Raw genomic sequence first — 26,069 nt, 5'->3', positions numbered from 1 at the left:
TGATTGTCCTGGACTTACTTTGTAGATCTGGCTGGCCTCGAACTCACAGAGATCCGCTGGCCTTGAACTCACAGAGATCCACCTGCTTTTGTTGGGATTACAGGCCTGTGCCACTGCACCGGGCTTCATGTGCTTTCTTATTAATTTCCTCCCCCAAAACATCTTTTTTATAGTTTTAATTTATTCTTCAGCAATCTATTTCTTCTATTTTCACATCTCAAATTTACTTCTTTATTTTATTTTTGTTTTCATTCTCATGGCATATGCAAATCTTCTTGGAGTTGTTTGGATGCACTTAGGATCTTTCTCTTGGATGGTCAAAGTTCTTTCCAGTCATTTTCATTGGGCGCCATTACAATGGAATTAGTGACTCAGAGGAGGCGTGTTGGCCTGTGTCTTTCATGTTTTTTTTTTTTTTTTTTTTTTTTTTTTTCTGTGCTGGGACCTGTGTACCTGGAGTTATTTCACTGGTTGTGCAAACCTGTGCCCCCCCCCATACCTCACCACAGACTCCTGTCAGTGTTCCTCATTCAGTGGAGGGATTTGCAAGGTTGCCAAGAGAACTAAATCATGTAGGGGTTAAATGTCATTTTCCCCTGTAGACTGATGGTGAGGGTTACAGGCTATCTGTGATCTTCCTCCAAGAGTCCATTCTTGACTCAGTAACAGTCACCGTCCTCGGGGCAATGCACCCTTGGCTGGTTTGTGTGGCTCTCCGTGCCTGGATTTCCTACCCTGAGTCAGTTATGGCTTCATTCAGGCTTTTCTGGCCTTTCATGCCTGTTATGGGACTCCATGCCTTATCCTGTCCCAGCTCTGGCCTGATCCCGGCCTTCACAGCCCCCCCATGCCTGTTGTAGGACTCCTGGCATTGCCACTGGATCAGCTTAGGACTGATTCTGGCTTCCCCAATCTCCCAGGCCTGCTGTGGGACTCTGCCACCTGGGCACCTAACCCTGGGTCAGTTCTGGTCTCCTTCCCCGGCCCACAGCTTCTCCTGCATTTTCTATGCACACCTGGGGGCCTTACCCTGGGCCAGCTCCAGCTTCCTTCCAGGATCCCTTATAACTTCCATTCTGAATTCCCCACTGTCTCTTTTCATCCTCACTCAGCTTTGCCCCTTCTTTCTAGAACTAGGAGATAAGTTTTTTTCTTTACTTCCAAAGTCAAGGGCCTGTGAGAATTCCTCATTGAATAGGCTCCTCACGCTGCTGACTACCTGAGGCCTCTCTTTCAAGTTCTGGACAAGAATTGCATTATGTTGCTAGACAACCCCAGGGTCAAGGAGCCTGACATCTCCACAAACTGTTGATGCATCGAAGATCCTGCCCTTTGTTTTCCAGTGCTGGCAGTATCATTGCTCTTGGGTGTAAGGTGCCAAGTGGGGCTCTGCCTCAGAAACAAGCATTTTCCCAGGACTCCAAGCAAATGGAATACACCCTTGAATGCCTCCAAGTTGCATTGCTGCATGTTTTTCTCTAGTACAGATAACCCACAACTGGCTGCTTTTCCTATCAACTATGAGGTGTGAGGAGGGGAGGGCAGATTTAAATGCCAGGAAGCATTTTTGGTTACAAGATTTTCCAAAGCTATTCTCCAGGACAGAATAAATGATGCCTGTGAGAGTAGAGAAGAATAGAAAGCAGAGAAGCTGACTCATAATCCTCCCCATCCCCTCCAGTCCACGTTGCCAGACTCCAGGAAAAAACAGGCACTCTGATGCAAAGGTGGAAATCTGTCTTCCTGAGGGACCCTGAGGCACATTGCTTTGTAGGTTTGCATTTTACACCACCCCACTAGCCTGTTCCTTTGTGACCTTGAGCGAGTCTCCTTTGCTAGTGTACTTCTAACTTTAAGATGGACTACACAGGCTTGGCCGTGCAACTGAACCCCCCCCCAGTCCACCCCTGGCAGCTGGTAGCTCATACTGGTACCCAGGGAAGGTGATCAATTTGGCCTCTGATGAAGGGTGGCCAAAAGAGAGAGTGGGGAGGTGGGGGAGAATGAGAATGGGTGCTCACAGTGAGTTTTTAGGATTGGGATGATCAAAAGGTAACAGATATGTGTGTTTATTTCGTCCAGTTCTGGCAGTGAGGAGATGGGGAGAGAGGCCAGTGTTCATCTGGAGTCAGAGAAGAAGATAATTCTTCCCAGAACAAGTCAAAGACTGGAAGAGCCCAGTCCTGAGCCATAGCACTTTTGTTTTGTTTTGCTGAGGCTCCATTGACTCCAATTTCTCCTGAATTGTAGTGTTGTTAGGCCTAACAGGAGCCTAATTTCCAGGAAGACAGATGAAGAGAACTCAGGAGATTAGATTGATGCAATTGCAAGAGGTATATTCAAGCCATCACACTAGGAACAGCAGTAAGAGACAGAGACCTGGGGTTTTTAAAAGAAAAAGCACAGGAAATGTGGTAGTGGTGGTGGTTTGCAAGCTTGGCAATACTGGATTGGATAGGGTAGCTGACTTTTAAAATGATTGGTCTATTTTAGGTGCCCAAGTCCAGTCAGTCCCGCCCTGGTTGCTAGGCAACTCTATCTGATTCCTCTTTAGCAGGGTGGAGATCTTTGGCATTCCTTTGCAACAGGGTGGGTCTTGTCTCAATTCATCCGCTCCTCTTTCAACCTGCTTTCTGGGAAAGTACTGAGAGAACTTAGTTTAACAAGGGGTATAGAATTCATAAAGAAACCTGTAAACTAGCCTGTTCCTTTCAGTGTCAACTTTGGGCTTGTTCAGGCTTTGGGTCATCAGAGCCTAGGGGAAGGAGCAAATCACAGCTTTGCTTTTTCAGAACAATTCAGCTACTGCCATTGAGAGACCAAAGAAAATTAAAAATTAGCAGCTATTATTAATTAAGGCCTGAACTAGGTGGGTGGAGAAGTCCAGTAATGCCCTGAGGGGAAGGACCGCCTTACTGCATTCTTTCCCCACCCACTAGAGATGTAGTCGATAGGAAACTGGACCATCCCCCTAGGGAGGAACACCAGGTCATTAATGGTTTGGGGACCTTCCTATAGCCAATTGATTAAAAATGTAGCATTTTAACCAATAGATGCTTGTCAGGCAGGAATCGCCCGTGCCTTGGACATGCTGGGATGGACCAGAATCTTTAAATCACCCAACTAACCTGGGCACAGCGTGCTCGGCTCCCACCACTTTGGCAGTGGGTGTGTGTGGGCCCAAGCTGCAGCTTGTAATTTGCAATAAAAAGAACCTCATGTAGTTACAGTGGAGTCTGTTTATTCCTGGTCTTTTGGGGTTCGTGAACTGGGCAGAACACCATGAAAGGCTCATTTATCTACATCCCTTTCCTCCCCTCCTTATCCTTGCTGAGAGCCACAGACACTAAGCACAGTGTTAAGATTCTAATTTGGCACAATTTTCTGTGCGTGGACAGAAATTTTTAAATCAAGGTCAACTTTTGAAAGATGCTGTCAGCATTTTGCCTTCTGTTTTTTCTAATCCTTGTAAAATAATGATTTCCCACACAAGCAATTTTTTCTGGCCCTAAATACTTAATTAAGATTAAATACTTCAGTAATTAAGATTCTCCTGTTCACAGAGTCTGTGGACAGCACAGCACCCTTACTGGTGAGCCATCTTGCTCCTTCCAACTCCAGGGATCTCTCTTGCTTTGGCAGAGGTCTCTAACAGGGTGCTGTTTCTCTTTAATGAAGTAATATTTCTCTCCCCTCCTCTTCCCCTCTCCTCTCCTATTTTCTTCTCCCCTTCCTTCCCGCCCCTCCCCTTCCCTCTCCTCTCCTCTCCTTTCTTCTCCTCTGTTCTCCCTCTTCTCCATTCTCTTCCTTCCCTTCCCTCTCCTCTCCTCCCCCTCTCTTCTCTTTTCCCCTCCCCTCTTTTCTCCCCTCCCCTCCCCTCATCTCCCTTCTTCTTTTCTTTACCCTGTAGCACTGGGGACCAAACCCAGGGCATTATACCTGCTGGGTAAGTGCTCTGTTCCAGCCAAGAGCAGTACTTCTTGTTCAGATCCCCTCCTCTGCCCCTCCTCCTCCTCTTCCTCTTCTCCTCTCCTCCTTTCTTCTTTTTAGACAGTATCTCACTATGTAGTCCAGGTTGGCCTCAAATCTACAGTTCTCTTGCCTTTGTCGCTTGAGCGCTGAGATTACAAGTGCATTTCTTTTAAATTCTCAGATTTTTCTTTAAGTCATTCTAGACACAATTGCCTACCACTTGTTTTGAACCCAGTATTGTTTTGGCCTGGGAAATCAGGGTTGAGGAGGGAGGTAAAAAATTCAAATACATTACAGCATTGTGATGTAACAGATTAAAATGTTTTAAGACTAGTTTTAAAAATGTTTTTAGGTTAATCTAACTGCTTTTATTCTAGACAATAGAAGACTGGTAAGGTTTAGACGCCTGCAACCTGAGACCAGCCTATGTGGATGTGTGGCCAGTTAGGCTGCTGTGCAGGGCATCACTTCCCTCTCTTATGACTGCCACAGGTTTAGTGAAATACAGCGTGTCCAGAGCAATGGTAGTACTTACGTCCGGTGTAAGCCTTCTCTATGAAATGCTCAGGGAAAGACTGTGTCTCCAAATGCCTGTTCTAGTCACATCTTTGCCCATTCGCGTTCTCTGAGGATATTTTGTTATGTGCCTCTGCTGGTTTTGTTGCTGTTGTTGTTTGGTTTTTTTTGTTTTTTGAGACAGGGTTTCTTTGTGTAGACATGGCTGTCCTGGAACTCGCTCCTTAGACCAGGCTGGCCTCAAACTCACAGAGATACACCTGCCTCTGCCTCCTTAAAGGCATGCACCACCACTGCCTGGTGTTGTGGGTTTTCTGATTCATGTTCTCTGCAGAGGTTTGCTCTATTCTTGTACCGTGGCATTTGTGTTCTCTGCACACGTTTGCTGTGTGCTTATGTTGTATGCACTAAAATGTGCTTACACAGCTCTTTCCTAAATCTTGTAGAAACCGTGGGAGACACAGGTGTGGCCCTTACTCAGGACATTCGGGAAAGAGTCAAAGAGAGGAATGAGTAGGTGCCTGAAAAGGTCACAGATGTCCTAGCACAGGATCAAGACGCCACTGGGCCCGTGCCCGTCCTTTCCCCAAATGTTTCACTGTCATCACTAACCTCCAGGAAAGCCACGTTCTTTCCGTGTTTGCCACCAAGGGCTCAAGGAAGGCCAGCAAGTTTTCACCTTGCTCTCAAACACAAGGCTCGCATCAGAGTTCTTCTTCCCCGTTCTCCTGTGAGACCTCTTACTTAATTACTAATTAAGCAGGTTCACTACTGCTAATTTTTTTAAATGAAGTGTTTATTTTGTAGGGGTGTGTGTGTGTGTGTGTGTGTGTGTGTGTGTGTGCGCACATGCATGCAGATGTGTGCATATGAGCTGTGTACACATATGGAGAGCAGAGTAGACTGACAGGAATTCTCTCCTTTTACCTTGTGGGCCTCCAGGAGCAAACTAAGGTTGTCATGCTTAGTGGTGGGGGGCCTCACCCCTGAGATATCTCACTCATTCCCAAACCTATTGTTTTATTTATTACTGCTACCTGTGTGTGATGTGGCGTGGTGTGGTGGTGTGGTGCAGTGGTGTGTGTACGTGCGTGTGTGTGCATGCATGGGCGTGTATGTGCCACGGCACACATGTGAAGGTCAGAGAACGGTTTTTGGGAGTTGGCTCTCTCCCTCCTCTGTGGGATTCAGGGACTGAATTCAGGTTATCCGGATTTTGTGGCAGGCGCTTTTTCCGGAGACCTTATAAGATCCTTGTGTTACGGCTTCTTTTCTGTCTTGTGCCATACTCTTTTTTTTATTATCATTTATTACGTTTATTCAATTTGTGTCTAGGCTGTGGCCCCCTTCCTCGTCTCCTCCCAATCCCACTCTCCCTCCCTCTTCTCCCCCTATACTCCTCCCCTAGTCCACTGGTAGGGGAGGGCCTCCTCCCCTTCCCTCTGACCCTAGCCTATCAGGTCTCATCAGGACTGGCTGCATTGTCCTCCTCTGTGGCCTGGTAAGGCTGCTCCCCCATCAGGGTGAGGTGATCACAGAGCCAGCTACTAAGTTCATGTCAGAGACAATCCCCGCTCCCCTTAATAGGGACCCTGCTTGGAGACTGAGTCTATGGGCTACATCTAAGCTGGGTTTTTAGGTCCTCTCCATGCATTGTCTTTGGTTGGGGTATCATTCTCTTCAGGACCCCTAGGGCTCAATTTTTATTACTCTGTTCCTCTCCTTTTGGAGCTCCTGTCCCCTCCAGGTCTTTCTATCACCCCCTTCTATCATAAGATTCCTTGCACTCTGTCCAAAGTTTGGCTATGAGTCTCAGCCTCTGCTTCGATACTTCGATCAGTAGAGTCTTTCATAGGCTGTCTGTGGAAGGCCCCTATCCTGTTCCCTGTCTTCTGCTTCTGATGTCTATTGTGTTTATCCTTCTGAATGAGGACTGAACATCTTCCCTAGGGTCCTCCTTGTTGTTTAGCTTCTTTAGGACTATAGATTTTAATATTTTTATCCTATATTATGTGACTAATATCCACTTATGAGTGAGTATATGCCATGTGTGTCTTTTTGCTTCTGGGTTACCTCACTCAAGATGATCTTTTCTAGTTCTCATCAATTGCCTGCAAATTTCATGATTTCCTTGTTTTTAATAGCTGAGTAGTATTCCATTGTGTAAATGTACCACAGTTTCTGTGTCCATTCCTCAGCTGAGGGACATCTAGGTTGTTTCCAGTTTCTGGCTATTACTAATAGAGCTGCTATGAACATGGTTGAGCAAATGTCCTTGTTGTATAGTTGAGCATCTTTTGGGTATATGCCTAGGAGTGGTATAGTCAGGATTATAGGCCTGAGCCACCATGTTCAGCTTAAGTAATTTAATTCTATTTATTTATTTATTTACTTACTTACCTTGTTTTTGTTTTGAGACAGGATCTCACTATGTAGCTCTAGCTGTCCTAGAACTCACCATGCAGAACAGACTGGCCTCAAACTCACAGAGATCGGCCTGATTCTGCCTCCCAAGTGCTGGTACTAGAGGCATGCGTCACCATGCTTAGATTATCTTAAGTACTTTTATATTCTTGGTTGTGAGCCTAGTGTTTAACAGCTGAGCTGTCTCTACAGCCCAGTGTAAGTAACTTTAAAAGACACACTGGACATAGTTTCCTCAGAAATTTCTTGTGCAGAATGTTTGACTTTAGTCCATGATTGTTCTTGTACCCATAAATACAGAGAGTGACGAGGTGGTCCTCAAAGATAGCAGGAAGAAGGGCCATATTTGTACAATGCCTGTCTCCTGCCAAGGGGGCTCCCAGCTGCTTCCCTTGGTAATAGCAACGAAAGCTAACATTCTTTGTGGGTGGAATAAATGCCATTTGTTGACCGGATCACCTTTTCTAACCCTCACTTCTATCCGTAGTAAAATCCTATGGATAGTCTGACTTATAGACGAAGAAGCCAAGACTTAGAGAAATAACGATATGCTAATCAGTTTGGAACAGACATTTGAATTCATGAAGTCTTATTTCCACTCCTAGCCACTGTGATACTTAGATTTTCTGTCAGCCTGACACGAAGTAGGGTCATCCGGGAAAGAGAGAAGCTCAACTGAGAAAATGCCTCCATCAGGACTGGCCTGTAGGCTCATCCGTGGGGCGTTTCCTCCATTAATGACTGACGTGGGATGGTCCCTCCCACTGTGGGTGGGGCCATCCATGGACAGACTGTCCTGGGCAGAATGAAAAAGCAAGCTGAGCCCCCGGAAGGAGCAAACCAGTGAGCAGCGTTCTTCCACGATGTCGGGTCCAGTTCCTGCTCCCCGGTTCCTGCCGGGACTTGCTGCCTCGGCTTCCCTCAGTGATGGAATGTGATCAAGACCTGCAAACTGAAATAATCCATCTTCTCCCCAAGGTGCTTTAGCGCTTGATCTTTATCGCGGCAATAGCAAGCAACCAGCACAACCACTGTACTTACCGTGCGTCATACATAAATATAAAACGGGCTTTGAGGTTAAAGTCTTTTCAGACAAAGAATCCTCCTCAGCAAACAACGTATACGCCGCTCCCACTGACTTCTGGGGCAGCAGTTCCTGATCTAGGCCGGGCGTCCCTCATCTGGACCTCGGAAATACAAAGCATCCACCGTTAGAAACCATCTGAGCACAGACACGGCACCCCGACTGGAAAGTCGACCTCGCCGGTCGCAATAAGAACCGCGGGCACACCAAACACGTGCAGAATCCCTCCAGGCTATGTGCGCAGGGTGAGTAACGGAAACGAGCTTCTGTTAGTGGTGTTTGGACTTGTGATCCATGCCCAAGATAGCCACGTATCTGTCACACGAAGGTATTTCACAGCGGGGAGAAAGGCACGCTCCCACGCACATCTGCTGCGGAGTGGGCCAGCCCAGGGCGGCTCCGTCTGTTCCCAGCTGTTTCTCCCTCCAGCGCGCAGGATGAGCTGAGCCGCGCATCCTGGGGCTCGGTGTTTGGGATCACGTGACAGCAGGATGTGGCGCCTGTCTAGAGGCACAGAGACACATTCCTGGAATGTGAAAATACAGAACTGTTTCTAAGAACGACGCGTTGCCGAATTGTCCCTGCTTGAGCGGCTTTTGTCTTCCCGTACCTGTTTTATTTTCTTAAATGGTTAGTGTCTTGAGAGCAAGGTCCTTGCGTTATGTAGCATGTGAGTGATCCCTGCTAATGCCAGTAGTGAGTTCAGACTCCACCACCGTCTCTCCCTTCTGGCTTTTCCCCTGAAAAATGCTGTTCATTGACTACTTGTCTTCAATTTTATTTTATTAATAAAAAAAGATTTATTTATTTATTATGTATACAGTATTCTGCCTGCATGTGCACCCACACACCAGAAGAGGGCACCAGATCTCGTTATAGATGGTTGTGAGCCACCTTGTGGTTGCTGGGAATCGAACTCAAGACCTTTGGAAAAGCAGCCAGTGCTCTTAGCATCTGAGCCATCTTTCCAGCTCCAATTTTATTTTTATTTATCTTATTGAAAAAAATTTATACAATATAATCCGAGTGTGCTTCCCCTCCCCAACTCCCCTCATATCTTCCCCTCTCCCCACCTGCCTATCGCCACAGCCTTTCTCAGTCTTTAAAAACAAACAAAACCAAACAAAATTCAAGAAACTGCCTTTCTTTGCCACAACCCTTAACGATCACAAGATCATAGACCATAATGTACAAGAAAAAGACCAATAAGACAAAAAAGAAATGCCCAAACAAAGCAACATGAGACAAAAATTCTACAAAAATAGCATTGAGTTCATTTTGTGCTGCTGTCTACTGCTGGGCATGGGGCCTGTCCATAAGTGTGGGTTCTGCACCCACCCAGACTCCATTGAAAAAAACCAATACTTTCCCTTGGAGGTGGAAGTCAATTGCAGATGGCCTCTTGGCTAGGGGTGGGAGCCCCATGTCCCTTTCCCCCTCTCAGCAGTGGGACCACATCTGGCTTGAAGCTGTACAAGGCCTGTCTGTGGAGGACACTAGTTCCTATTCACTCTCTCTGGCTCTTAAACTCCTTCTGCCTCTTCTTCCTGACCCCCGAGGGGAGGGTTTGATGGAAACATCTATTTAGGACTGAGTACCCCAATGTGTGTCACTCTGCACAGTGTGGATCTCTGGTAGTTCCTGTCCCCTTCAAGAAGAAGCTTCTCTGAGGGTGGCTGAGCAAGACACCGACCTAGAGGTACAACAGAATCTCTTTAGGTTGGCTTGATTTATAAATGGATTTTAGGGCCGGGATTCTCAATGTAGGTGGAACATCCTTAATCTGAAAATCTCTCCACTATCCTACACCCCAGACAACAATAACAGCACACAAACAAAGCAAAATAAATGGAATTACCTGTATTTTCTTTATACTTGAACTTAGGGAGGGTAAGGTGGTGCTTTCCTTTACTCCCAGCAGTTGGAAGGCAGAGGCAGATAAATTGCTGTGAGTTCCAGGCCAACCTGGTCTATAGTGTGTTCTAGGCTAGCCAGGATTACATAGTGAGACCTTGTCTCAAACACAAATAAATAAAAAAAACCAAAATAACTTGAATTTAAACTTGTGGCTTTCTTGGATGGGATAAGTAGAAATAAACACAGCTGAATTTAATGTCCTTATTCAACGAAGACAAATAAAAACTGAGTGGGAACTGAGGTTTTTTCCTGTGCCCTCTTGTGCAACTTTTCCCCCAGGCCCTGGCCCTGCAGAGTCAAATTAAGCCTCTGGACCGAGCCTGTGTAGTTCTTTCAGGGGCAAGTGCCTTCTCTCTTTCTTCTGGACAGGGGACAGGCCCTTTAGACCTCTTTTCCTTCCTTCCATTTGACTCTGAACAGGTTTTTGTTCTCATTCAGAACTCTAAACATCAAATCATCCTTTTTTTAGGTTAAAACGGGCTCAAGGAACAGATTAAATTTCTCCCAACCCCAAATCCGTGCTTGTCTAAGAGGGATTCTCCTTCACACGACAGTGTGCCCCAAAGCTCCACACAAATCCCCAATAATTCACTTTCCTCCAGTGATAATGCTGCCTGCTTTCCACTAAAACCATCCTGAATTTGTTTCTCAGAAGCTACCTCCATCGTGGTCTCAGTTCCTCTGCCCTCCTAGCCTGCAGCCTGTTGAAGGGGGCTGTGTCTCAGCTCCCCTGCTCCCTCATGCCTTGGGCCTCTTGTTTCATCCTGGCTTCATCAGCGATGAGGGGCAGAGTGCGTGAGAAATGCCTTAGAAGAGGAAGAAGCAAAGGCGCTGCGGCAGCGGCTTGGTGGACAGCCGGCTGCATTGGTGGTCAGTTGTCAGAATGGTCACAGTTAGACCTCGGACTAGCACAGTAGCGAGAGGTGGCATTTATCTGAATATATAATACAGTCACTCACAGGGCTAAACACTTTAACAAACGTCTCGTTTAAATGCCTCCTAACTGCAAACTACTGTTATGACCCCTGTTTTCCTTAAGAGGAAGCTAATGAAGTTCGGAGAAGTTTGTAGTAAACGATGCTGCTGTCCTTTAGACACTGTGGGCCTAGACCTCGAACCCTGCAGCAGCGTGTGAGAGGAAGCGGTGAACTTTAGAGTCAGGGAATCTGACTAAACACTGCCTTTCACAGCTTGGGTGTGACACAACAGTCTCCACAATCTCAACTTCTCACATAACCATTTCCTCCAGGGAGAGTATCAGCCTCTCTTGAGTTGTGAGCTGATGGTCCCTTGTTATGAAGTGCTGGGCGCAGCAGTCGCTCAGCTTTTATGTTGAACCAAGCTGTCTCTTTTGAGGCCTATTACCTCTCCCCGTTTACTCCATCAAATTGTCTTGAAGACATTTTAGTGTCTTGCCTCTACTCACCCAGATTCCTGTGGAAAGACGGAAAAATATACGACAGGGCTGTGGTATGGGGTGGAGTAATCCAGTGAGGCACCTGACAAAAATGAAGATGAGACTCTGATTGATTTGAAGAGAGAGAGAAAGTTTAAGTATGACTAGCAGGCCAAAGACATGTTATCAGGGGTTCAGAAGAAAGCCCAAAAAAGGAAAAAAGGAAAGAGAAAGAAGGAAGGAAGGAGTTACAGGTAACACGTTCATAAAGCAATCCTTTCTTTAAAATGGAAAACTAGCACTTAGGTTGAGCCTGTCCCTGATCTATGCCCTTGGTAGGTTTTTGTTTGCATGCAGAGGTCAGAGGACGGTATCCGATTCCCTGGGACTGGAGTGACAGACAGTTGTGAGCTGCCATGTGGGTGCTGGAAACTGAACTCCAATCCTCTGTAAGAGCAACAGATGATCTTAAGTGTCAAGCCATCTCTCCAGCTTCTTGCATCTTCTTGTCCCTCTCACTGGCCCTGAGGCAGGCTCCAGTCTGAGTGCTCACCAGCTTACCCTCTTGGGTGGCCACGTTTGGTCCATGGAGCACACAGTCCTCTAGAAAGTCCAGCAACACACAGATACCCTGGTGCCTTTGTACCTTGCTGTCACCCTGGGTGTCTCAGGAATGCATCTGGGATCTGCTGTCCACTGTTCCTCTACTTTGCCGAAAATATTTTAAAACTCTTCAAGGGGAGATATATAAGCTCCCTCCATAGGCTTGAGACAGAGGAGACACAACCTTTGCCCATCTTCCGTGAGGAGACGGGGGAGGGGGGGAAACTACAGCCCATTATGGCTCTTTACTTGACTGCCTCAGATATCATTCTGTTTTTTTCACATCTAGATTAGGCATCCGGAATTGATGGGTGAGTTCCATCCTTTGTGAGGGAAGGAGGTAAGAAGGAAGGGGTGGGGGAGACAGAGAGAGAGGGAGAGATAACAATACCAAACGAAAATTTTATTGTGGCTCTTCCTTATCAAGAATGTCTTTACCCCTCCTTGCATTGTTCCCTGACACCTTTCTAAATTGCCATGTTTTCCCTTGGGCCTCTTTAAAATCTTTGTGTAGCTGAATCCTAGTCAGCCCCGCCCTCCACCATCTCCTCCTCAACCTGGCAATGTGATCTAGAAGATGGTTAGGGTGAGCTTGGAGCCTTTCCTGCCTCAGGTTGAGCTGATGCTGGTCTGACCAGGACCTCCCTGAAGGGAGGTACAGAGGGGCGGCCAGTAGGGGGCGCTACACCCACATATCCAGCACCAGTGCAATGTTACCAATTTCGTGAAGTGCTTAGATAACCGAAGCTAGAGAGGATCTTCCTTAACTCTCCCATTCACTGATTTCTTCTTGGCCGTAAAGTACCTGTGGTCTGGAGATGTTCGCTGTTGGAAACCAGGCCAACATCCTGCTTCTTGACTTCCAGGTTGGCGTTTCCTCCTTCCACTTCTCTGCACAGCCCTATCTCCGTCTCGACTGTGACTTCAAATATCTTAGCAAATATCGAGGAGAAACAAACGAAAATCACTTATGTGTGTAACAACCAGCAAGGAACAGAATCGACTCTTGGTCTATTGCACCCATTTGCATTTTGGCCCTGCAGTAAGTTATTAAATTAAAAAAAACAAACAAAAAAAAAAACAACAAAAAACAAAAAAAACCTATTATAGTGAAAAATTGCACAGCTGTGGAAAAGAATTACAATTTTCTACAAACAATTAAAATGTTCATGGGTGTGAGACAGTATGCAGTGCCAGTCTTCAGTTCTGTTCTGGCTAGCTTAGGGATCTTGGCCACGTGCCTAACTTCACTTTGCCACAGCAGTAAAACGGGGCAATGGTGTTGGCAGGTCACGGCATATCTGCGTCTTCCCCACAGACCACCGAGGCAGCTTCGGAACCGCGCGAGTGGTGGTGCGTGGGCGAGCAGCTTAGCTACACAGCTGGCGGCGAGAGGTGAGAAAGGAGGCAGGATGGCGTCTTCCCCAACTGGGAGGCCTTCTATGGTGTGGTGTGGTGGTGGCGGCGGTGTGTGTGTGTGTGTGTGTGTGTGTGTGTGTGTGTGTGTGTGTGTGTGTGTGTGTGAGCTAAGAAATCATCACAGAGCCAGCAAGATGGCGTAGCGGATAGAGGTGCCTGCCACCAAACCTGATGATCTGTGTTCAATCACTGGCGATCCACACGGTGGAGAGAGAGAACTGATTCCAGCAAGGTGTCCTCTGATTCCACACGTGAGCCTTGGCAAGTGGACAGATGGATGGACAGACGGATGTGTGCGAGCACATGCACACACACAGAATAAATGTGAGGAAATAAATTTTCTTTTGTGAAAACTTTAAAAAATTTTTAAACAGTAGTTTTTATTTTTATGTTGATTTTATTCTATAATACTTATATATTACATAATGTTTTAATTGTATGAATCCCCAATCTCATGTGCCTTTCCTCCTGCTGAACTCCTTCATTATCCTAGCAAGTGGATTTACTCTTCATGCACATTTTTAAAAAATTATTTATTACAATTTATTCATTTCGTATCCCAGCTGTAGCCCCCTCTCTCATCTCCTCCCAGTCCCACTCTCCTTCCCTCTTCTCCCTCTATGCCCTTTCCCTAGTCCACTGACAGGGGAGGACCTCCTCCCCTACTATCTGACCCTATCCTATCAGGTCTCCTCAGAACTGGCTGCATCTTCTTCCTCTGTGGCCTGGTCAGGCTGCATCCCCCAGGGGTAGGTGATCAAAGAGCCAGCTACTGAGTGCATGTCAAAGTCAGCTAAACCCACATACCTATGGAAACTTAATTTTTGACAAAGAAGCCAAAACCATACAATGGGAAAAAAAAGATAGCATCTTCAACAAATGGTGCTGGTCCAACTGGATGTCTACATGTAGAAAAATGCAAATAGACCCATATTTATCACCCTGCACAAAAGTAAAGTCCAAGTGGACTAAAGACCTCAGCATAAAACCAGACACACTAAACCTGTTCAAAGAAAAAGTGGGGAAGAGCCTTGACCTCATTGGCACAGGAGACAACTTCCTGAACAGAACACCAACAGCTCAGGCTCTAAGATCAACAATCAATAAATGGACTTCATGGAACCGAAAAGCTTCTGTAAAGCAAAGGACACTATTATCAGAGCAAAAAGACAGTCTATAGACTGGGAAAGGATCTTCACAAACCCTATATCTGACAGAGGGCTAATATCCAGGATATACAAAGAACTCAAGAAGTTAAATGCCAACAAACCAAGTAATCCAATTAAAAAAATGGGGTACAGAGCTAAACAGAGAATTCTCAACAGAGGAGTATCGAAAGGCAGAGAAACACTTAAAGAAATGCTCAGTGTCCTTATTGTGATAACTGTTTTTTTTTTTAAGGTGTGGATCTTTGGGTTGTTTTTGAGACATGGAGCACAGACTAGCCTCAAACTTGTTATGTAGCCCAGGAAGACCTTTAATTCATGGCATTTCTGCTTCAGCCTCCTAGTGTTGGAATTCCAGACCTGAGGCTCCCTGCCTGGCTCTTTGTGCCAATTTGTACGCGCAATCCTGGTGGCGCTGAGCGTGTCTTGTCAGCTGTCGTCTGGGCTGCTGTTTGATCATTTGGGCTGAAGCCTGCAAAAATCTAGATCCTGCCTATTCTTTTAGCTAATTAAGCTGACCCTGTGTCTGTTCTGTAGCATGTTCCAAACATTTACTTTGTTTACACTTTAGATTGAACTTGGCTGTGGTTTTTGTTGTCTCCTGCCCCTCCCACCCTCTGCATGGCAATCACCACGATGTCAGTTCCGTCTCATCCAGCAGCTGTAAGATGCTACGAGGTGACAGTGTTGAAATTTTCCCTCAATCAAAAGCCATGCTACAGATCAGAAACTGGCAGAAAGGCAAGCATGGGCATGGCACCCATTTCTTTTCCGGTTGCACACGGCTCAACGTTGAATAATTGGTAGGTATATGTGACAGATTGGGAATACAGCTCATTAAAGAGCTTGAGAGCCTAAAAATCAGGCCACTTACAGGAAAATTTATGAGAGTATTAGACTGTGCAGCTAGGAACAGGGAAAACAGGGAGCCGGGAATATGGGCTGGATTGATGATGTTCAACATGAGTCAGAGCTGTGTTCATGGAGCAAAACCTTCCCTAGTCAATGTGACTTAGGGGAGGAATCTTGGTGATTAACAGATTGAATGAAAAAACAATTACCACTTAGAAGACCGAGGGGACAGACTCAAACCCACTAGGCAGGATCCGTTCTGCTGTATCAACGGTCAAAGAACTATGAGCCTCATTCATACAACAGCAATAAAAACACAAACCCTTAGGGAAAGACTTAGCCTCCATAATCGATTACCAGAACAAACCCCACAAAGTTGTGAAATGCAAGTTACACTGGTAAAATCATCTTAAATATGGAATCAGTCTGGTAAGGCTTTTGAGAAAGCCATGTTCTCATACCAGCATAAATCAGTACAAATATTTCTGGAAAACAACATGGCAAAGTGTAATGAGCCATGAAGCATCACATCCTTAGGCATGGTGATGCATTTGAGGCTGTCTGCTGGAGAAATAAACCAACACAAAAATACAAGGGCTGGAGAGGCGGCTCAGTGGTTAAAAGCATTGGCTGCTCTTCCAGAGGAACTGGGTTCAGTTCCCAGAACCCCAAACCACAGCTCACAATCAATTGTGACTTCAGGGAAGCTGATGCCCTCTTCTGACCTGCACAGTCTTCTGCCCATAACCATTGTGCGTGCGTGCACACACACACACACACACACACACACACACACACGCTCACACTCATAGCCACATACATACACATACAACACACACTCTTAAATACACACACACTCATACACACACTCAAACACAACTCTCATACACAATAAACAAAACAAAATATCTAAAATCTATTAAGTAGGAATAGTATGTTTAATCTGTATAATATTAAGAATAATATGCTTGTGTGTTATGAAAAGAAATAGAAAAGTCAGTATAAAATAATGCCAAATGAGAAAATAGTTGACTTAACTTTGTAAACACTGACTATAAATTTACTTAAAAGAGAAAACAAACAATTCAAGCTAAGAAGAAATTATTATGTTTCATTGCATGGCTGGATCAGAGGTTAATTTGATTTTTCTATTGCTGAGTTTTTATATCTATTGCTCATTACAAAATTGACTAAAACACGTTTTTAAAAGTATTGTTTTGATGTGAGTGGGTGTTTTGCCTGCAGGTGTGTCTTCATTCCATGTGCAAACTGTGCCATGGAGGCCAGAAGACAGTGCTGAGTCCCATGGGACCAGAGTTATAGATGGTTGTGAGCTACCACGTGAGTGCTGGCATTATACCCGGGTCCTCTGAAAGAGCAGTTAATACCCTAATCACTGAGTCATCTCCCCAGCCCCTGAAAGCCCAATTTTAAAGGCTCTACCACCTGGGGTTGTGGAGCCTGCCTGCCATCCCAGCTGCGAGAAGGCTGAAGTAGGAGAGGGAACCACGCATTCGGGTCTTCCCGAGTCGATCAGACCAGCCAGGGCTATGGAGTGAGTGAATACTGTCCCAAACGACAAACCCACATAAACAAAGGTCATATCCCAAAACGCAGCCTATTAAGGACAGGACAAAGGAGACCCTTACCTGTCTATCGTGTGGCTTTTTGACAGCTGTTCAGATCTTAGATACCAGCTGGGAAGACACAGAATGTACCGTTCTGGGCTTCACAGACATGCTGAGCATGAGGGAGAGGGACAGTGTGGTGACTCTAAGCCCTGCGTGGTTAGAGGAGGCAGTTTACGGGAAGCTGTCTGGCTGCCTTCTGGTCAGGAGCTTGGCTCTGGTCCAGTTCTTAGGATTGCTTGGCTCTCTGGCTGTTTTGGACCTGAAGCAGCTGTCATGAGAGAGAGGGGGTGACAAAGAGTTGGCTTCCTTCCATGGTGAGAATGCCCCCTTCGTTAAGCCAGCAGCCTCGCAGCTCAGCATCGAGCTTCCTTTTCCTTCTGGCCAGCTTCTTCTTGTCTCATAAGCATGGCATCTTCTCAAGCCTACCCTCTGTTGTCTGACAGCAGCTGCGACCTTCAGTCTCACCTGCCGTCCAACATAAGGACTCTGAATCAGGACTGTGTTATTCAATAATGTCCATTTTTTTCTTACATCTTTATAAGCATGGCATAAATCTAGTAGGCACCTTCATTTGCCCCTTTGCACCAAACACCCCTGAGTTTTTGACAAGATTCCATGTAATCTAGGCAGTTTTCGAGGTCAAGGGTGGGGTAGTGGGCCTGGGCCATACCATCTGTTTAAGACCCTGTGACTAAGACCCTCAGTTTCCCCATTGAGGTGCACAGAAATGCTTTCTGATGGATGTAGGTGATGGATGTAGAGCCCTCCTGAGCTCTTGTTTCTGGATCATTTTTTCCCCTTTCTCCTCCCCCTTTTCTCTACAAAAGAGAGGCCGTCACAGCAGCAGTGGGATAACTTCACTGAGTATGAGCTGTGCTTCAGACGTGCCTGAATGTATGCTGACCTCTGCAGCTGTCCGTGAGGTAGACGGGAAGTCATCGTCACCAGCGACGGGAGGAAACAGGCACAGAGCATAGCTTGTTCAAGGTCACCAAATCAGGTTCAAACCCCAGCAGATGGTCCAAAGTGCAGGCTCCTGGCCCCGTGCTGAACACCTCCTCAGTGGGCCAGGCCTGGCCTGCCTGTGCCTGGGCCTCTTCTGCCGTTTAACCTGTGTGAACACCGAGTTGGTGACTGGAAATCAGCTTCGTTCAGGCCACCACTTGAAAGACACTGCTCCCCTTGCCCATTCTTCAGGACTGGTGGCGACAGAAATAACCTCTCTCATGGCTTCCTATGTGACGTGGCTGCTTCTTGTCTGGGAGCTGTCCTTTGAGAACCCACTGTTGGAGGGTCCAGAGGGCATCCTCTCCTGTTGTCCAAGCTGTGTTTCCTTCCCCGAGTGCTCGTGCTGTGTCGCTTTCAGCCCCTGTCTCATTTAGAGTGAGGGGCTCGGGGATGGTGGTTGGCTGGCATGGCTTAAACATGCCCTGAGCGGTATGCCATTTCAGCTAGTAGGAGACTCAGAAAGCTGAGAAAACATAGAAGACAGGCAAAACACACCTGAATGAGGGACGAACATATCTAGAAAACCAGATGTGGATGATTTAAACAAAGAACAAGTGAACAAAAACACAGTTTCTCTTTGCATCTCGGGCTGGCTTCCGGGTCATGATCCTCTGTCCTCAGCCAAGGTTGGCATTACACAGGCACAGGGCACCGCACTCAGCCAATGGCAGGTGAATTTGGAATTAACACGAGAGGAGAAAGATGGAACCCTGATTCCTGGAAATGCCTTTTGAGTAAATGTGGAGGGGACAGAAAGAACAGAACTGTGGGGTTCCAGCAGACTCTGGAGGCATGTTGGAAGAAGCGAGAGCTTGCCTTTGCAAAGCCAAGGGTGTTACTGGAAGAACAGTGCTCCTTGAAGTCAGTCATTTTCTACCCCCTGCGGGGGAATGGGGAGTGGCTTGGCCCTCTATCTATCAGCATGGCTGCCAATCTCAGAAGTCTGTGTGTGTAGAGTGTTCTCTGAATCGGAGCACTCCCCGGGAGGCTCAGGGATGCAGCAAAGCCTCAAACATAGCTCCTCCCCTCTCCTAGGCAGCAGAGGTTGGGTGGGAGTCCAGATCCAGGGCCTTTTCACCCTAATGGGAGGATCTATCCAGTGAAGCTACTATGGGGCAGCTACTCCCTGGGGCAGGCGATGCCCTGGTCTGGAGTGGCAGGCAGGCAAGCTGCAGAGGTCACCTCCGTTCTGGGGTCAGGGGGAGTGCTGCTCTTTCCAGACCTCCTGCTCTGCTCACAGACCTGTGGGCTCCCACAAGCTGCCTTGGCCAGGCTGTGCCGATGCCAGGCCCTGTCCCAGCAGCTGTTTTCCGCACGATGGCTTTCTGAAAAGCAAAATAATTGCTACTTTCAGCTCCAACCAGATGGCCGCCAGCATGGTCACCAAGGGGAATTCTGCTGCGTGCTCCAGGCTCCCATTCCCAGATTTCTGCTCTCTCTCTCTCTCTCTCTCTCTCTCTCTCTCTCTCTCTCTCTCTCTCTATATATATATATATATATATATATATATATAATGTTGGACCTCTGTGGATCACAGGGTTGAAAATTAAAATGAAGAGAACTGAAAAGTGTCAAAACAGCAAAAAGTTGGTGAGCCTGGCAACTTCTGCCGCAGACTCTCCGAGCAGGGCCCCAGGCAGGCACACAGAACAGCCTCCCTCCCCCACCCCCAATGGGTGCCCCAGCAGCCACAGCAGCTTCCCCGAAAGAGAGCTACTGTGCCCAGAGAAGAAGTAAAATCCCTTTTCCTGTCAGGACAGTACATTCTCTAGCTGAGGTCTTGTAAATCTGACCCTTGAAGACAAGTAAGTAAGCGAGAGAAACAGACAGGATTCCCAACGTGTGCTTCACACACAGGCACACTCAGAGTAGCTCACAGGGACGGCCAGTGCAGGGTCTCCCGAAGGCTCCTGAACACCAGACCTTCTTCTTTCGTAATAATAAAATCGGGATCAGTTTTCTGTGAGCCTCTTTTGTTGAGCTTTCTGGAAGGATACAGTCCCCACTCACCTGAAGGGCTCCCAAGCCAGGCAGGAGACACACCCTGACCGACAGCTGGTTCCTCGCTGGCTTGGCTTACTGCTGGCTCAAGGTTTGCGGGTAAATCAAGTGATTTTTTTCAAAACCCTGTTTTCATAAGGCTCGTGTGTAATTCCGGGATTCAGGACGAGCTCAGGCCAGCACAGTTAACAGGGAGGGAAAAGACAAAGGAAGAAGGCATGGTCCACCGTGCAACCCTGCTGCGAATCAGAAGGTCGGGTGCCACGTTCCGGTGAAATGAAGAAGGGTACCACGGCCACGGTGTGACGGACGTAACCCCAGGTGTGCTTGCACCCCAGAACGTTCCTGTTGGCAGTGCTGCCTGAGCCACGGCTGCCTTGGAGTTTGGGTTTTTTTTTATGCTAACCATCAGAAGTCTACCGTCATCTCTGCTGCACGGGGATGGGAAGAATTACTTATTCCTAACTTTCAAAGAAGCCGCTGTTTAAATCCGCAAATTATTCTAAGCTCTTGACATAGGTAATGAAGCAAAAGGCATTTTTATTGTGGATTATTTTTTTCATTCTGGGTGTGAGACTCAAGGCCTGTGCTTGCCTGGCGAGAGCTAGCTAACTAACTACACCTCCAGGCCCTGGGGATGCTGTGACTTACTCTTTTCTTTCCAGCTGCATTTGAGCCCCAGGAAACGTCTTGTGAGTTCCTCCTGAATACCATCCCACTGTCATTAATCCTGCAACTGGAAGTAGCAATAAAAACACCAGCTATTCTTTTAGTGGGAAAGGATGGAGATCTATTATTTAATTTTAAATTCCCTCATTTCTTTTTGTTGTTGTTTTGAGGGAGAATGTCACTTAGCCCAGGCTGGCCTCACACTCACTGGTAGCCAAGGCTGGCCTTGCCCTTTTGATCCCCCTGCCTCTGCTTTCCATCTTGGGATTACAGTCACACCCTGCTGAGAAAATGGTGATAGTTATGATAAATGAGAATAATAAAGCAAGGCAGCTACGGCTCAGTTGGCTCTTCCAGTAAGAACTTTCCAGGGATGTAAGCATCCTCCTACTAGAAGCAGTAGAAGAGAAAGAACAGAATGGGAGCCTACTATAGAGAGACCTCTGAAAGGCTCCATCCAACAGGGGATTGAAACAGATGCTGAGACTCACAGCCAAACTTTGGGCAGAGCACAGGGAGTCTTATGGAAGAAGGGGAGAGGGGATTGAAGGACACAGAGGGGACAGGAGCCCCACAAGGAGATCAACAAAGCTAAAAACCTGAGCCCAGGAGTTCCTGCAGAGACTGATACACCAGTCAAGGAGCATGCATGGAGAGGACCTAGACTTCCTGTTCAGATGTAGCTGACTGGCAGCTCAGTCTCCATGTGGGTCCCCAAGTAAGGGGGGTAGGTGCTGCCTCTGTCGTCACTTGTCCCTGGCCATTTGGTCTTGCCAGGCCACAGAGGAAGAGGATGCAGGCAGTCCTGATGAGACTTGATATGCTATGGGCAGATGGCAGAGGAGGAGAACTCCCCATTTCAGTGGACCAGGGGAAGGGGGTGGGGGGAAGAGGGAGGAAGGGTGGGACTGGGAGGAGTTGAGGGAGGGGGCTTCAACTGGGATATATAATGAATAAATTGTAAAAAAAAAAGGGGGGGGGACAATACAAACTTAAAAAAAGAAGAAATAAATTCTCTATAAAACATTTTGTTGGAAAATAAGTAAATAACACTGAACACAGAAAGAGAAAACAAACAACAACTACAAAACAAAACAACACCACCGAAAAAAAAAAAACAACCAAAAAACAAAACAAAACTAAACAAAAAAACCAACCCCCAAAACCCCAAGTTCCCAGGGTAAAAATACTGGTATCTAGATGTATTCTCATTTCACCATGAACTCATTTTTCATGGGCACTTTCCTTCTGACTTGCCAAACTTGCCAATGGCATAAATAAAAAGATCAGAGAAGAATGCGTGAGTAGTTTGTTGTGTGGTCAGAGGCCCAGCTCTGCATGGTCTGTGTCCTTGCTGGCGCTGTGGCCCTCACCACTCGTAGGCACAGAAGGAGTTAAAAACATGGAGTGTCTGTTGTTCTTGCCACCCGTCAGGCTCTTGACGCCTTCATTTCTAATACCACAGAGACCCTTCCTGACCTGCCTCATGCTCCCATTTTAGAGATGGCAACAGCGAGACACAGGACCAGAAAAGAACTAAATTTATCCACCTCTGTTTACATTACTTTTTTTTTTATATCTGATTTTTTTTTCTTTCCCACTTATTTTACGGTCTATGTATCCATGGGCAAGGGGAAGGTGTTTGCATGTATTTAATTTTTGTTCACTTACTACCAGAACAAAGCTTAATCTGTACCTTACCATGTAGGTCATATGTGTTGTGATTCTTAAGTATGTCATTAATGTTAATGTGTGATGCAGAAAGAGAGAGAGAAAAGACTTATTCCATAGACCAGCTGAACTCAAACTCAGAGGTTCCCTGGCTTTGCCTCCCAAGTGCTGGGACTAAAGATATGCACCACCACACCTGGCTTTTTTTTTTTTTTTTTTTTTTTAAGCACTAGAGATTGAATGAACCTAGGTTCTGACAAATGCTAGGCAAGTGCTCTGTCCCTGAGCTGTGTATCCGTCTGCCTTTGTTTGGTTTTTACTTCTTTTATGAGAAAAGTTTTCACCAAGTTGTCCAGGCACTCGCACAAATCAACCAGCTTGGGTGTGTGTTTATTCCAGTCAATATGATTACAGCTCTTCCCATCTCTTTCCTCTCTCCAAACCCACATACCTCTCCCTGACCCCATTTAAATTCATAGTTTTCTCATTGATTGTTACTGCCTGCACATATGTAAATGTATGTTCCTAACTATAACCTGCTCAGTCTGTCCAGTGTTACTTGTATGTATGTTTTCAGGGTTGGCCATTTCGCACAGGACAACCAGTTGGAGTGCTCTTCCTTGGGGAAGACCATCTCTCCTGCTCCCAGCATTCCTCAGTTGCCTGCAGCTCTCTTTGTAGGGCTGAGGCCTCCTGGGTTTTCCCTGTCCACTTTGGCACGTGCATTGGTATTGTCCTTGCTCGGCTCAGGTTTAGGAAGTGTGTTGGTGAGATTTTACGGGTGTCGCTTTGGACATTCCTAAAAGACAGTCTCACACCAAACTCGCTTATCCTTCCGCTCTTGTTCCCTGAGCATTAGGTATGGGAGTGTCTGGTAGATGTGTCCACTGGACTGGGTCCATAACTCTGACTCTTGATTAGTTGTGTGTATGTGTTTTAAGATTTTTATATTTTCTGTGTATGATGCATGTACACCTGTGTGCCACAAGAGAGCATCAGATCCTAGTATAGATGGTGGTTGCTGGGAACTGAATTTAGGACCTCTGGAAGAACAGAGCACTCTTACCCATTGAGGCATTTCTCCAGCCCTTGGTTGTGGTTTTCTTTATTTCATGTTCCTTCAGAGGGATCAACATTCGAGTGTGTGTGTGTGTGTGTGTGTGCACTCACTCATGCATATGTATGTGTGTGAATGTACAGGCATGTGTGTGGGTATGCATGCACATATGTGTGCATGGACGTGGGGCTACAGGACAACCTTGGCTGTAGTTTCTTAGACCACTGTCTATCTACTTCGTTTTAGACTGTTTCTCACTACGGACCCAGGCCCATCCAGAGAGCAGGCTTCTGTGGTCAGAACCCATGTGCAGGTGCACCTGTCACTGCCTCCTCAGTGCTAGGATCACAAATACACACCTCACCATCTAGGCCGCCTCCCCAGCTCATGGCCACTCTTTGTACTATTGTAGCTCTCTATTTGTAGCAGAGGCATCAATGAGCATGTGCAGAACCACAGCCGTGTGCAGTAACAAAGCTTTACTCCTGTGAAAAAAATTAAGCCTAATCAATGAGAAGGAAGCTCAGTGTGGGAAGAGTGGAGTGAGCTTTGCACTCAGAATTGAGGTTTTCTGATTCTAATTTTGATGGCTGTCTGAGATGGAGAAAGGTGAGTAGAATTGGGGGTTCTGAATCAGAACGCATTTGCATTTGCTCTTTCCAGATTCACCTTGTAATGGCTGCCCAGCAGTAAGAATCCATGAACTGCTTCCTGAGGGACCACCTGGGAATGAGAAAAACAACTGTGATTCTTTGAATTGAAGCCAGGCTCAGAGAGCTCTTGAAGGGCGGGGTGAACTGTTCTGAGAAACAACCAGCTGTAAACCATCTACAACCAGCTGTAAACCATAGAGCAAAGTGACCTGATTTTCAGGTATAAAAACCCTGTGCTTTGCATGTTCGGGGTCATCTCCTGTCTTTGGAGGGGCGACCCTATCACGATAGCAGTAAACCTCTTGCTTTTGCATTGAGCTGTGGTCTGTGAGAGTTCCTGGGAAGGGCGCGATTCTGAGCCCCTGAGCAGTGAGACTCCAGGTCTTACATTCCAATGTTTAACACGTGTGTGGGGTTCATGGAAGTCACACGTCACACTGTGACCTGCACCGCCATTGAGTGTGTCTGTCGCACAGGTAAGAGAACTGTGTCTATGAGAGTGTAGCGGGGCATCATTTCCAAGCTCCCTGTGAGCACCCCACTCCCTCTTCAGAGAGTGTAAAGGAGCCAGCATTCTGTGCACAGATTCCCCTGTATATGTGAGCCTCGTCCTTTCTTCCGGAGACAAGCTTTGCGTTATTTGAAGAGGCTTTTGAAGAGGATAAGAAGTCTCACAGGGAGCAGGGAGACAGGGCTGTGTGGCAGTGCAAGGCCCTAGTATAAGCTAGCCTCTGCCACTAAGCACTTACCTCATAGGGCAGCACTTTGGGGTCATTGCTCTTTAAAAGCTTATCAGGAGAAAATGACAAAAATAACCGCTTTTATGCTTTGTTTTTTGGTCAAATGTTAAGCAATTGTCTGTCTCAAAGATGGTTTAGAATCCCATCTCAGAAATGCATAGGACCAGAAGTCCTGTGGACTTTGGATTTAGATCTGGGAATACTTCTGCATGCCTAATGAGGCACCCTGGGAAGGGAGCCAGCTGCAAACTTAAACTCATCATGATTCACAGGTGCCTTACATACTCTTACACACACACACACACACACACACACACACACAGAATGTGCAGGCAGTTGTGTTGGCCTGACCTCTCACACTACAGAACCAACAGATGGAGAGATTTATTTCAGTTCACAGTTTCAGAGATCTCGACCCATGGCTACTGGAGGCAAGACTTGATGTCAAGGTAAAGAACACGTGACAGGACAAAGATGGCCACCACAGGAAAGCCAGGATGTAGCGCAATGGGAGGGGGGTTGGTGATAAGATACATCTTCAGAGATGCTAGAGAGATGGCTCAGCCATTAAAGGCTAGGCTCACAACCAAAACCATAAGATACTTCTTCCAAGACACCCAACCTGGTTAACTCCTCCAATCAGATCCCACCTCCCTAAAATGCCATCAAATGGTGAATCCATTGGGCTCCTGTGTGTGCTCATGTGAACATGTGTGTGTGAAGGTACACTTGTGACCAAGGCACAGAAGTGGGCATCAGAGGACAACCCATGAGGGTGACTTCCCTTCTTCCAACGTCTGGGTCCCAGAGATCAAGCTCAGATGGTCAGTCTTGGTCACAGCGTCTTCACCCCTCCCTCTGCTGCAGCATGTCGTCAGAGTTCTGAGTCAGAATTAACACACTCTGACAAATTTCTTCCCGTCAAGGGTTCTTCTTTATGTGCATATAATGTTTTGATCAAATCTGTCCCCATTTCTTCTCCTTCAATTCCTTCCCTATCCCCCCTTTCCCCATCCCAACTTCATGTGTTCTTTAAAAACAAAACAAAACATAGAGGCCATCCAGTGCTCCCTGTGCTGTATGTGTGTAATTGTGTAGGGCTATTTACTGCCAGTCGGTCCTCAGCTAGGGGCAACTCACACTTTGTACACCTGATACATGCCTGTAAAAATAAATCAACAATAAACAGACAGGTTAAAAACTTGCTTTTGAACACAAGAGAAATTACAGTGTGATTCCAGGCCACGGGAATAATGCCCGTGGGGGGAAATAATGTCAGAGGGATTCCTG

At 46.6% G+C, this 26,069-nt stretch overlaps 1 protein-coding gene and 2 long non-coding RNA genes across 3 annotated transcripts in view; 2 read left to right on the top strand and 1 right to left on the bottom strand.

Annotated features, from left to right (window-relative positions):
• Scd5 (stearoyl-CoA desaturase 5) overlaps nucleotides 1–26,069 on the top strand; it is a 109,642-nt gene that overhangs the window by 18,746 nt on the left and 64,827 nt on the right.
• Nucleotides 12,120–17,100, bottom strand: LOC132653208 (uncharacterized). The gene is made up of 3 exons (XR_009590979.1): nucleotides 16,999–17,100; nucleotides 12,718–12,844; nucleotides 12,120–12,235 (listed from the first exon to the last, which is right to left on the bottom strand). It is a non-coding gene; the product is annotated as an uncharacterized LOC132653208 (long non-coding RNA).
• Nucleotides 13,318–24,356, top strand: LOC132653206 (uncharacterized). The gene is made up of 3 exons (XR_009590976.1): nucleotides 13,318–13,655; nucleotides 15,069–15,300; nucleotides 24,050–24,356. It is a non-coding gene; the product is annotated as an uncharacterized LOC132653206 (long non-coding RNA).

Source organism: Meriones unguiculatus, chromosome 3 (genome assembly GCF_030254825.1).
Source record: "Meriones unguiculatus strain TT.TT164.6M chromosome 3, Bangor_MerUng_6.1, whole genome shotgun sequence".
In the NCBI taxonomy this organism is placed as follows: Eukaryota; Metazoa; Chordata; class Mammalia; order Rodentia; family Muridae; genus Meriones; species Meriones unguiculatus.
This window is presented reverse-complemented; position numbering and strand designations above follow the sequence as displayed.